The 12,001-nt window shown below is 33.4% G+C and overlaps 1 non-coding gene across 1 annotated transcript; it reads left to right on the top strand.

The window, feature by feature from the left end:
• Positions 1-3,269: 3,269 nt before the first annotated feature.
• Positions 3,270-3,376, top strand: LOC128034170 (small nucleolar RNA R71). The gene has a single exon (XR_008190302.1). It is a non-coding gene; the product is annotated as a small nucleolar RNA R71 (small nucleolar RNA).
• The last annotated feature ends 8,625 nt before the right edge of the window (positions 3,377-12,001 follow it).

The following is a 12,001-nucleotide window of genomic DNA, read 5'->3' as shown; positions in this document are numbered from 1 at the left end:
TAAGGTAGTGGAGGTAGACAATAGGGGTCAAACCACTATAAATCCTAATGTTGATTTTTCTTTGCCATATTTCTTCCAAAATTTTAAAACATCAATCCATCCCTCCTCTTGGTGTATAACGAGCTTTAAACATAGTTAATATTTACTGTATGAAAAAATACCTTGAAAGTTGTTTTTTCAATTGAAATTCAAGAAGATGGCGCATTGTTTAAAATTCGGGGATTCATGGTGCAACGACACAAAGTTGTTGAAGGAAAAAATGTTCAATTGTTCAGTAATTACTTTAGCTGCTCATCGAGACAATGGATCATGGATATGGATTTGAAGTTTAAGAAAATATTCAAGGGAGATGCAGCGAAACTTGAGTTATCTTTCACATTGGAGGAGATGAAAGAAGTGGTATGGAGTTATGACACCAACTGGTTTGTGTTAAATTCGCATTGGTTTATATGAAAGATAATGGTATGGCTACAACCTGTGCTGCTGCTGGGGTGAGAAGATCAGCATTATTTAAAGTTTGGTAGTGATATATTCTTTATTCTTTATTAGTAGTTTGGTCAGATACCGTTATTTATATGTCTTTTTTTCTTAATATAAAAATTATTTTGTAATGGAAGTATTACAAATACCAAATTCCAACTACCATTCCTAACCATTAATGGCTTCTTTCTTTGTTTTCTCAATTAATGCTTTAACTATTATTATAATTAATACTTAACACACAGTTCACTAAATTAAGTGTGTTAACTTATGGTTAAGGTATTCGCCGCTCTAGATATAGCCTGAATTCAAGTCGTGCTAGTCGTCTTGTTGTTAGGTCTGTACCATCCTCTCATAATTCAGAAAAAAACAAAGTTCACCAATCTACTCGTTTTAGTAGATTTGTTAAGAGTATAATGTTGTAAGTGAAATTATATATATGAAAGAAAGTTGATAAACTTAATGAAAAATATAACATTCTATTTGTAGAACTAATTATTTATTTTCAAAAACCCCTCCATTTTTTTAAATTTCAAATTGTTTAATAATTTTTTGGCATTTCCTTGACAATCATTCTATGGATCATCAATAGGGATACCACCGCTAAGACTTGGAGTGGTTGCCTAAGAAGTATGGGAGGAACTAGAACACTGCCATCTGTAAAAGGTCCAGCTGGTGCACTTGCAAGGTACCACCGGTGGATGAGGCGTCAGTAGAAACCACGCTGACGAGGGCAATTAAAACCAAAGCAAGAACAACAAGTTGGCGTGCCATTTTTGTTTCAAAATATGGTCTCTGTGTTTATTAAGAAGGAAATTGTTTTTAAAAAAATTCTATTATCAAAATAAGGTTTGTGTCGCTTAATATTTACCTTAAAAGTGCCGAGTTTAGAATGAGTTACCTCGACTGTACCGTATGAGAAGACATTCAATACCGTAAAAGGAGTTATTCTATTTGCATTAAGCTTTGAAGTGGCAATTCGACGGTCAGTTTTATCCAACAATACCTGGTCCCCAGCCTTAAATTGGTTCGTTCCAGCCTTATGCTCGTCATGGCATCGCTTTGGTTCCGTATTGTGTATTCTCAGTTTCTCCTTGACATGTGTTCGCCATTTGTCTAGTTTATCGATCTGTAGCATTCGTTCTTCATGAGTCGTTCTATTTTTTTCGCATGAGCTGGAATGTAGCTCCATCATGTTTTTCCTAGGGATTTCCTGCAAAGAAGTTTTAGCCACAAGATTACTAAATTGAATAGAACTCGTATAATTATCTCGATCACTAGAAGTCGTAACAGAATTACGAGCTTGGAGTGTAATCATTTCGTCACCTACACGAAGCATTAATTCACCAGTACCAACATCTATAATAGTTCTTATAGTTGCTAAAAAGGGCCGACCTAGAATCAAAGGCACGTCGCTATCCACATCCATGTATAAAACAATGAAATATTCTGGGAATATGAATTTATCAATTTTTACAAGTGCGTCTTCAATGATACCCCTAGGAAATCTAATGGTTCTATCAGCTAATTGAATACTCATATTAATTTGTTTGGGTTTCCCAAGACCTAATTGTTTAAACATTTTATTGGGCATGACATTAATACTCGTCCCTAAATCAGCCTAAGCATTATTAATATTCAAACTACCAATTAAACAAAGAATAGTAAAACTCCCTGGATCTTTCAATTTGTTAGTAGTTTATTTTGAGAAATGGCCGAGCAAAATGCATTTAGCTTCACATGCAACAAATCATCTAACTTCCGTTTGTTTGCCAAAAGCTTCTTTAAAAATTTAAAGGAATTGGGCATTTGCGAAAGAGCTTCAATAAATAGTAAGTTAATCTGTAATTGTTTCAAAATTTTAAGAAATTTACCAAATTGCTCATTTGTGTGGTCCTTCTTTGTCGCGTTGGGATATGACAGATGAGGTTTATATTTCTTACTAACTGAATTTTTCTCATTCTGGCTTACCTCGACCTTACCGTTACTTACACAATTTCTTGCCTCGGTTTTGATTTAGATTCAATTAACCCTTCTTCATCTCGAACAGTAATTGCATGAAGCTGCTCCATTGGGTTAGTTTCGGTATTACTAGGCAAACTAACTTGTGGTCATTTTGAAATCAACTTTGCAAGTTGACCGATTTGGTTCTCGAGCCCTTGAATTGACGCTTGTTGATTTTTAAGTGCTGTTTATGCGTTTTAGAAGTGGGTTTTTGAACCGAAATAAACTTTGTAAACATCTCATCAATGTTTGGTTTTTTCTCTTGTTGGTAAGGTTGTTGTTGACAGCCTGGAGGGGGTTGTGGTTTTTGATTTCCTTGACTACCCCAAGAGAAATTGGGATGGTTTCTCCAACCTGTATTATAAGTGTTACTGTAAGGATTATTCTGAGGCCTAGAATTATTACCCATATAGTTGATTTGTTCGGTCTCTGTGCTATGACCGTAGGGCAAATATTCTGGATTGCTCATTCCTCCTCTATTTGCATCGCATTGCATCACCGGATGCACCTGCGTAGAAACACATAAACTGTTAATTTTCTTATTTAATTGTTCTAACATATTTGATAACATGGTGACTGCATCTAGATTGAAAACACCGGCTGCTCTATTAGGCTTCGTCTTCATGACTTGCCATTGATAATTATTCAATGACATCTATTCAATAAAATCATAAGCCGCTTCAGGAGTTTTATTGTTCAGAGTAACACCGACTGTTGCATCCATTAACTGCCTAGTTGAGGGGTTCAAATTGTTATAGAAGGTTTGAACTTGTAGCCATAGAGGTAACCCATGGTGATGGCACCTTCTCAATATATCCTTATACCTCTCCCATGCATCATATAGGGTCTCTAAGTTCATCTGCACGAAAGAAGAGATATCATTCCTCAGCTTAGCTGTTTGAACCAGTGGGAAGTACTTCAGTAAAAATTTCTCGGTCATTTGATACCAAGTAGTGAAAGAACCTTGTGGTAAAGAATTCAACCACTATTTAGCTTTATTCCTTAATGAGAAGGGAAACAATTGTAGGCGAATGTCATCGTTAGAAATACCATTTATCTTGTAAGTATCACAAGCTTCCAGAAAATTAGCCAAATGAGTATTTGGATCTTCGTCTTGCAAACCATCGAACTGAACAAACTTTTGAATCATCTGAATGGTGTTTAGCTTCAGTTTGAAATTATTCATAGCAATGGTGGGTCTCACAATAATCGATTCAGCCCCAGTTAGAGTGGGCTTGGCATAATCGTACATAGTACGAGGAGCAGGATTTGGATTTGCAGGATTCGCAGCAACCACAGGAGGTAGCTTATTATTTTGATTATTACCCATCTCTTCAATGATAATAATAACATCCTTTTACTCTTCCATTATACTCTATCTACTCTGCCTTGCTTCTCTACTGTTTCTGCGAGCTATAATTTCAATTTCACTTTCAAATACTAAAGGTCCCGACTGGTTTCTTCTAGTCATAAACTAAAGGAACCTGCTAAAAGCAAATAAAAGAAAAAATTAGAAAAAAAATTTAAATTGAAAAGAAAAATAAAATGAAATAAAAATAAATGGCTAAATTAATAAAAATCGAGTGTTCCTAATATTTTAGTTCCCCAGCAACGGCGCCAAAAACTTAATTGTCACTAAACTAACTATATGTACGACTAAGGCAAGCGCACCTATCGAACAATAGTATAGTTACGGTGAGTAGGGAATATCGTATCCACGAGTACTAAAAGTACTAGTAATTACCGTTTTTCTATTATTTAGCCGACAAATTGGAGTGATTGTTTTTAATCTAAAATTACTAAACTAATTTAACTAAGAACACAACAGAGAATAAAATAGGGAAATAACCGAACATACCAATGGGAGAGACAATACCCAAGAAAGAATCCACCTTGACTTCACTTACTATTATGAATCTGAATTAAATGATTTATTCACTTGTGCCTTGATCCGTAAAAAATCCCTAAATTATGTTAATATCTCTTTCGAGAGTAAGAACAACTGACTCTAGGTTGATCCATAGATTTGGGACCAGCAAAGAAGATACTTGGTATGGAGATTCTCAGAGATAGAAAAACAAGCAAATTGTTCTTAAGTCAGAAGGGGTACATTGAGAAAGTTCTTTACAGGTTCAATATGCAGAGTGATAAGCCTGTTAGTACTTCTTTAGCAGCCCATTTCAGACTTTCATCAGCTTTGTCTCCACAATCAGATGATGAGATTGTGTACATGTCACATGTTCCATACTCTAGTGCAGTGGGATATCTCATGTATGTTATGGTTTGTTCACATCCAGATTTATCATGTGCAGTCAGTGCAGTTAGTAGATACATGGCGAATCCCGGTAAAGAACATTGGAAAGTAGTTCAGTGGATTTTAAGATACTTACGAGGTACTACTGATGTTTGCTTACAGTTTAGATGAACTAGAGATTGAGTCATTGGGTATGTTGATGCTGATTTTGCTGGAGACCTTGATAGAAGAAGATCTTTCATAGGTTATGTCTTTACAATCGGAGGTTGTGCAATTAGTTGGAAAGCCACTTTGCAAACCACAGTCGCTTTGTCTACCACTGAAGCTGAGTACATGGCGATTATTGAGGCTTGTAAAGAAGCCATTTAGTTGAAGGGACTCTTTAGTAAACTCAATGAAGACCTTCAAATCAGTACAATATTTTGTGACAGTCAGAGTGCCATCTTCCTTACAAAAGATCAAATGTTTCATGAGAGAGCAAAACACATTAATGTTCGGTATCATTATGTTCGTGATATTATTGCTCGTGGTGATATTATTGTTAGCAAAATTAGTACTCATGAAAATCCCAAAGATATAATGACTAAGTCACTTCCTATAACCAAGTTTGAGCATTGCTTAGACTTGGGTGGTGTTCATTGTTGAAGTTAAACCCTTAAGGGGTTTTATGGAAGATGTAACGCCCCAAAATTTTTAATTTCGTTATTGTGAAAATATGACACAAATATCTGTCAGCTTTAGTGGTTATGTGTTCTGGGAGTATTTGGGAGGTCCCAAGTTCAAGCCTTTGCTTGGGAAAATTTTGGTATTTTGAATAAATTGGGCCTTACTCTTGTTCAGTAGGCTTTTATTTGATTGTTGGGTAAATTACATCAGAATGGGCTTGCTGGTCTGGTGGTTAAATGATGTGTTATTATGGAGGAGGTCATGGGTTCAAATCTGTGGGACGAGAAGGGTTGTAGTTTTTTGCTCCTAATTTAAGCAAGAGTTGTGCTGAACTGGGTTTCTAAGTGGTGGATGTGTAGTGGGAAGTGGGGGAGCGATTTTAGGAGTGAATTAGGGGATTATAGGGGGTATATCCAAAATCTGATTATTTTTTTCCTTTTTCGAAAAAAGAGAGAGTCGTTTTTCTCTCCATCTTTCTAATATTTTTTTCCTACCATCTCTGTCGAATTTTTCTTTTTTCTTTGCTTCTTACTCGATTATCTTTTCTTTTCTTTCCTCTACTGCCGAAATTCCCTTGTTCCCCCTAAACAATTATTTCCTCTTGATTTCGTAGCATTAAGCAACACTTGTGCAAATTTAGTAAGTTGTTGGGTATCATTTTAAGAGATTATTTTGTGTTCAATAGTCTAATTCCGGGGTGTTGGCAGCAGCATTTTGCGAGGATTAAGGTTCTCCTCGTGATTTTTGTAAGAGTACTAATTTGAAGTTTTTGCAGCTTTGGAGTACTCGGGGACTGTTTTATCATCAAACAAAACCAGATGTGTACCCGAAACACAAAAATAAGGGATTCAGTGAAAACCAAAATTTGAAAAATCACCATAAATTGTGGAAATCGAATTAGAGGATGAAAAAAAATATGGGATTAAAGATATTTGAGTCTAGTTTCTCATAGAAGAAACAAAGTAAGCAAAAGAATTTCATATTATGAGATATTTGAATTTTAGTGAGACAGGGTCAGAATGATTTTAGAATCCCGTATCCTGAATTTGGAAAATTATTAAAAATTATATAAAAATAATTATGAAGGAGTCTACTTTCATGAGAAACAAATGGGAACATCATCCAAATTCTGTACGAGAAGATAATTTATTTTTAGTGCAGAACGGTCAAAACTGTTAGACAGCAGAACAGGGGAAACTTTAAAGAATAAACTGTATTTATTGGTTAAACCAATAATTCTAAAATTTTATGGTAAGAAGATATGTGAGTCTGGTTTTAGGAAAAATTTGCGGATCTTAATTCAGAATTCTGTAGCTTAACATACAAATAATTTAGTAACAGTGACTCAAGTAGACAACTTTGAAGGATCATATAAATAAATAGTGGAAACACATATGAATAATTAACTAGCATGGGTTACATTAAAATGGATCATGAGGCCAAGGCCAATTTGGGTCATGTGGGCCACACGGGCGAACATCATGGGCTTGTATGCCCATTTTCACTGTTTTATTGCTAAGGTTGCACGGGTCGCCCGAGTCGACTGTGGACCTACTATAGGGTCGGTAAGCTTACCTAGACCCCTAATTGACTGAAATGACTATATGACTGATATGATTAAGCCTAACGATGTCCCACTTATTTGATACTGTATGCCCTGTTTACATGCATGATATTATGTTATAGCATGTCATATCTGTATATTGCATTGTATTGGGTTGGGGGATCGTAATGTTTCGAGGAAGTATACTGAAAGACCTCGAGCCTAATTTATTGGCAGCTCAGCTGCAAACTACTATCTAATGTCGTATTCGGTACTACTTAGAGTGTAGGGATGGGTGGGTTGATTATATCCCCACATGGAATGTAGGGTTGGACGGAGATGGTGTGTAGAGGCTGGATGGGTAGGATTTTTGTGACTGCATATCTGTTATTGCTACTGATATTGTGATGGGCTAAAGCCCTATTGCATGACTGTTTTTGTACTGAGATGGGCTAAGGCCCAAACTGGATTGATACTGATACTGAAAAGGGCTTAAGCCTATACTGTGATTATCTGTTTACTGTCTGTACATTTGTATAGGGATTAATCTGTATAGGTAATCCCCAGATATAGGCGAATTGGTGCGGCGGAGGACTCAGTGGTGGCCACACGACTTCTTTTACACATTTTATTACCTATTTATGATTTTACTTTTATTTGCGAGTAGTTTGCTGTAATTATGGCCTTTACGGATTTTGGTTTAAATTTGGATTTTTTACGGTTTTATGATTTAAATCTGCTAGTGTTAGGTAAAACTCGGGTTTTCAAATGAAATTAATGTTTTACAAAAAATACCATGAATACGCAAATTGTTTAAAATCTTCCGTAATAAAAAAAATGTTTGGAAATTGAATAATGATTTGTAAATGAATAATGTTTTGGAAACGAACGACACGATTTGAAATTAACATAAGAAAATGAAAAAAAAAAGGTTAAATAGAAAAGGGGATTTAGCGACGACATATTTTTCGAAAATCACTACCATGTGATATCGTCAGATTAGACCATAACGTCTAGGCTGGGTTTGGGGTGTTACAGAAGAGGTGGAGAACTTGTTCGTTAAGAATTCGCAATAAAGAACTTGTTCATTGAGAATTTGTGTTAAGGTGGAGATTGTTAGAATTGTGTGACCTGAATCCTTACAAAGGTTATTGTGCATAATTCATCAAGAGGATAGAAATAGAGTTCAAGAACAGTCACAACAATATAAAAAACAAGCTTACAAAGTTTATTGTGCATAATTCCAACCTTTTTATTGCATTGCTTATATTTTCTCATGAACCCACTTGTGTAATTATTTCTTTAAATCGTTCAAGTGATGTAAAATCATTTGAGTGGCCTATATTGTTATAAAATAGTCTTTAAGAGGTATTCTTTGTTTATAATTTATTTCTTATCTTAGTGAGGGTTTACTTAAGGTCTTCGATAGAAAACCTTAAGGGGAAACAACTCTATCTTGCCTACTTAAAATGTAGTGATTTTAAAGGTGAAACATTGTTCTTGAAAATTTCAAATTAGTGAATTTGAAAAATTCTTTAGTTATGGTAAGTTAAGGTAGTGGAAGTATACACTATAAATCCTTATGTTGATTTTAATTTGCCATATTTTTTTTCCAAAATTTTAAAACATCAATCCATCCCTCCTCTTGGTGTATATCGAGCTTTAAACATAGTTAATATTTACAGTATAAAAAAATATCTTGAAAGTTGTTTTTTCAATTGCAATTCAAGAAGATGGCGCATTGCTAAAAATTCGGGGATTCATGGTGCAATGACACAAAGTTGTTGAAGGAAAAATGTTCAATTCTTTCAGTAATTACTTTAGCTACTTATCGAGAAAATGGATCATGGATATGGATTTGAAGTTTAAGAAATATTTGAGGGCAGCAAAACTTGAGTTATCTTTCACGATGGAGGAGATTAAAGAAGCGGTATGGAGTTGAGACACCAACTGGTTTGTGTAACACTCCTAACCCGTATACGTCGATAAATTAGGGTTACGAAGCGTTACCGGATAAAACGCAACTTAACACAAACATTCAGTAGAATTCAAAAGTTTTACTTTAACCTTTTATAACAAAACATAACTTTTCAGTTCAGTTAAACCGTAAGAAAAATAAGCTAGTTTCATTTGGCTATTAATCACATATATATATATACAGTACATTAAAGTACGACTCCCAAAATATTATCTAGCCTATACATGCCATAAGTTAAAATTTAAACGTTTTAATACCGAGATAGTAGATAGAGTGATGATCTTCGCTAACGATCCCCGAGTCTGCAGCTTGGTTTTTATCTATAAGACAAATGGATAAAAACAATCGAAGTAAGCTTTTATAGCTTAATAAGTTTATAGCATATCTAAAAATACATATAAACGAACATATGTATAAACATTATATGCTTATAATCAAATTACGTACATAATCATTAATTGCATATACTAATTTCTAATATACTTATCATTTGCATTTCATCGAATGCATATATATGATCCTTCAAATACATATGTCAAAAGCTTATATTTTTACTTATCAACTACATAAACCAAATGCACATCTATACTTATAATCCACATATGTGAATGCATACATGTATATTCAACAGTTTTCATAACAACCAATATATGTGCCTTCTCACTAAACACGAGATCCAAACCTTTATATGCTCATCAAATACATATAGACAAATGCTCATGTAATTATCCATTATATATATCCCATAATCATTTATATATATATATATATATCAAATGCATATAATCACTTAATTTAACATATTCATATAGACAAATGCTCATGTAATTATCCATTATATATATCCCATAATCATTTTATATATATATATATATCAAATGCATATAATCACTTAATTTAACATATTCACAAGACTTAGCCCGCTAGGCTTATAACTCGATTCTAATCAGGCAGACTTAGCACGCTAGGTTTATAACCTCGATTAGGATCACCCAAGCACTTAGCCCGCTAGGTTTATAACCCGATCTGGATCACCGACACTTAGCACCGCTAGGTTTATAACCTGGTTCAGATCACCGGCACTTAGCCTGCTAGGTTTATAACCTGATTCAGATCACCGGCACTTAGCCTGCTAGGTTTATAACCTGATTCAGATCACCGGCACTTAGCCTGCTAGACTTAAAGTCTGAATTATTTCACCGGCCTTAAGCCTGCTAGGTTTTGAAACCTGAAAATTTCAATTTTCACATATACAAAATACTCCTCAAGTAATTCATTAAATAAAACACATAATTATAAAAGATCATATTCAAACCTAAGAGAATTTATAAAATCCTATCCTCATTTCAATTCAAATTTCTATAAATTGTATGCGCACACGTATATTCATATACCTTACTACTTAACTAATTTCATTACAAGAATTTTACATATATATATATTCACCTATTCAAACTAACTATACATGTATATTTGTACGTATTCAATACGCCCATATATATATAAACTTAACATCCATATCTTGAAATATGTTTAAGACCTATTCGAATGTATACATATATGTTTCAACTCACATTTAAACACTTATTCAAATTTTACCTATGCATATGTAATATACACACTTTTAATCTATCCCAAAAGTTATACATGAATGTACATGTATATGTTGAATCTTATGTTTACATTTACATTTCTTATATCATCAAATATTTTCAAATAAAAACATAAACATATAGATATATATACTTAAATATTCAAACGATGTATATATATATTTATCTATATACCATTCAGTAACTATATTTAATTCCAAAACTTATATAGGCATATATCCATTTAGCCGAACATAGCTTATACACAATTACTATCCATATTTCAAGTCTATTCAACCAAAGTATACTTGATTATAAATCAATAATAATTCAATATAGATTCGTACACACATTAATATACTAATTTAGTTCTATTTATAAGCTAGTAGACTTACCTCGGATATCAGCGGACACGATCGACTATTCAATTACTTTCGTTTTCCCCTGATCCAAATCTGCTTTCTTCGTTTCTTGATCTAAACATAATCAAATTTAACCTTTTTATTCATCAAAACATTCAATTAAGTCCAAAAATACATAAATGGGCAAATTACCATTTTACCCCTAACATTTTACATTTTTTTCAATTTAATCCTTTTTGCACAAAACACAAAATACACAAAATTTGCCCACACTAAGCTAGGGCCGAATGTTCTTTGTCTTCATACAAGTCTACATATTTCATTTATTTCACATTTTAATCCCTCAGAAATTCATTTTCACAATTTAATCCTTAATACACATTTTTACCAAAAATCACTTAATTAAACATAATAACCTAACAATATATTTTTATTTTTCATCATTAAACACAAAAATCATCAAGCTATCAAAAATGGCAATTCATGAATACATCATCAAATTCAAAAATTCAAGCATGGGCTAGCTAGTATTCAAAGCAACAATATCAAAACGTAAAAATCATCAAAAACTGAGCAAAACACATACCCGAATTAAGCTCCCAAAGGTGCCAAATGTTTAAAGCTTCCAAAGCTTTATTTTTCTTCTTAGAATCGGCCAAGAAAGATGAACACATGCATGGCCATTATTTATTTATTTAATACATATTAATATACATTTTACAATTTTAACCTTAATGATTTAATTAGAAAACTATTTAATGGTTGTCTATTTTTGTTCATGCATAATTCTAATGATTAAATTACAACATAAGGACTCCATATAATAAAAATCATAGCAAATAGGTACCTTTGCATATAGCATGCTAATTTTGCATTTTACACGATTAAATCCTTTTAATTAAATCGAGCACACCAACGATAAAATTTTCACACGAAATTTTCACACACATAAATTAACATACTGTAGACTCCAAAAATAATATTAAAATATTTTTCTGACTTGAATTTGTGGTCCCGAAACCACTATTCCGATTAGGGTCAAAACCGGGTTGTTACAGTTTGTGTTAAATTCGCATTGGTTTATATGAAAGAAAATGGTATGGCTACAACCATGGCTACTGC

Source organism: Gossypium raimondii, chromosome 10 (genome assembly GCF_025698545.1).
Source record: "Gossypium raimondii isolate GPD5lz chromosome 10, ASM2569854v1, whole genome shotgun sequence".
NCBI lineage: Eukaryota > Viridiplantae > Streptophyta > Magnoliopsida > Malvales > Malvaceae > Gossypium > Gossypium raimondii.
This window is presented reverse-complemented; position numbering and strand designations above follow the sequence as displayed.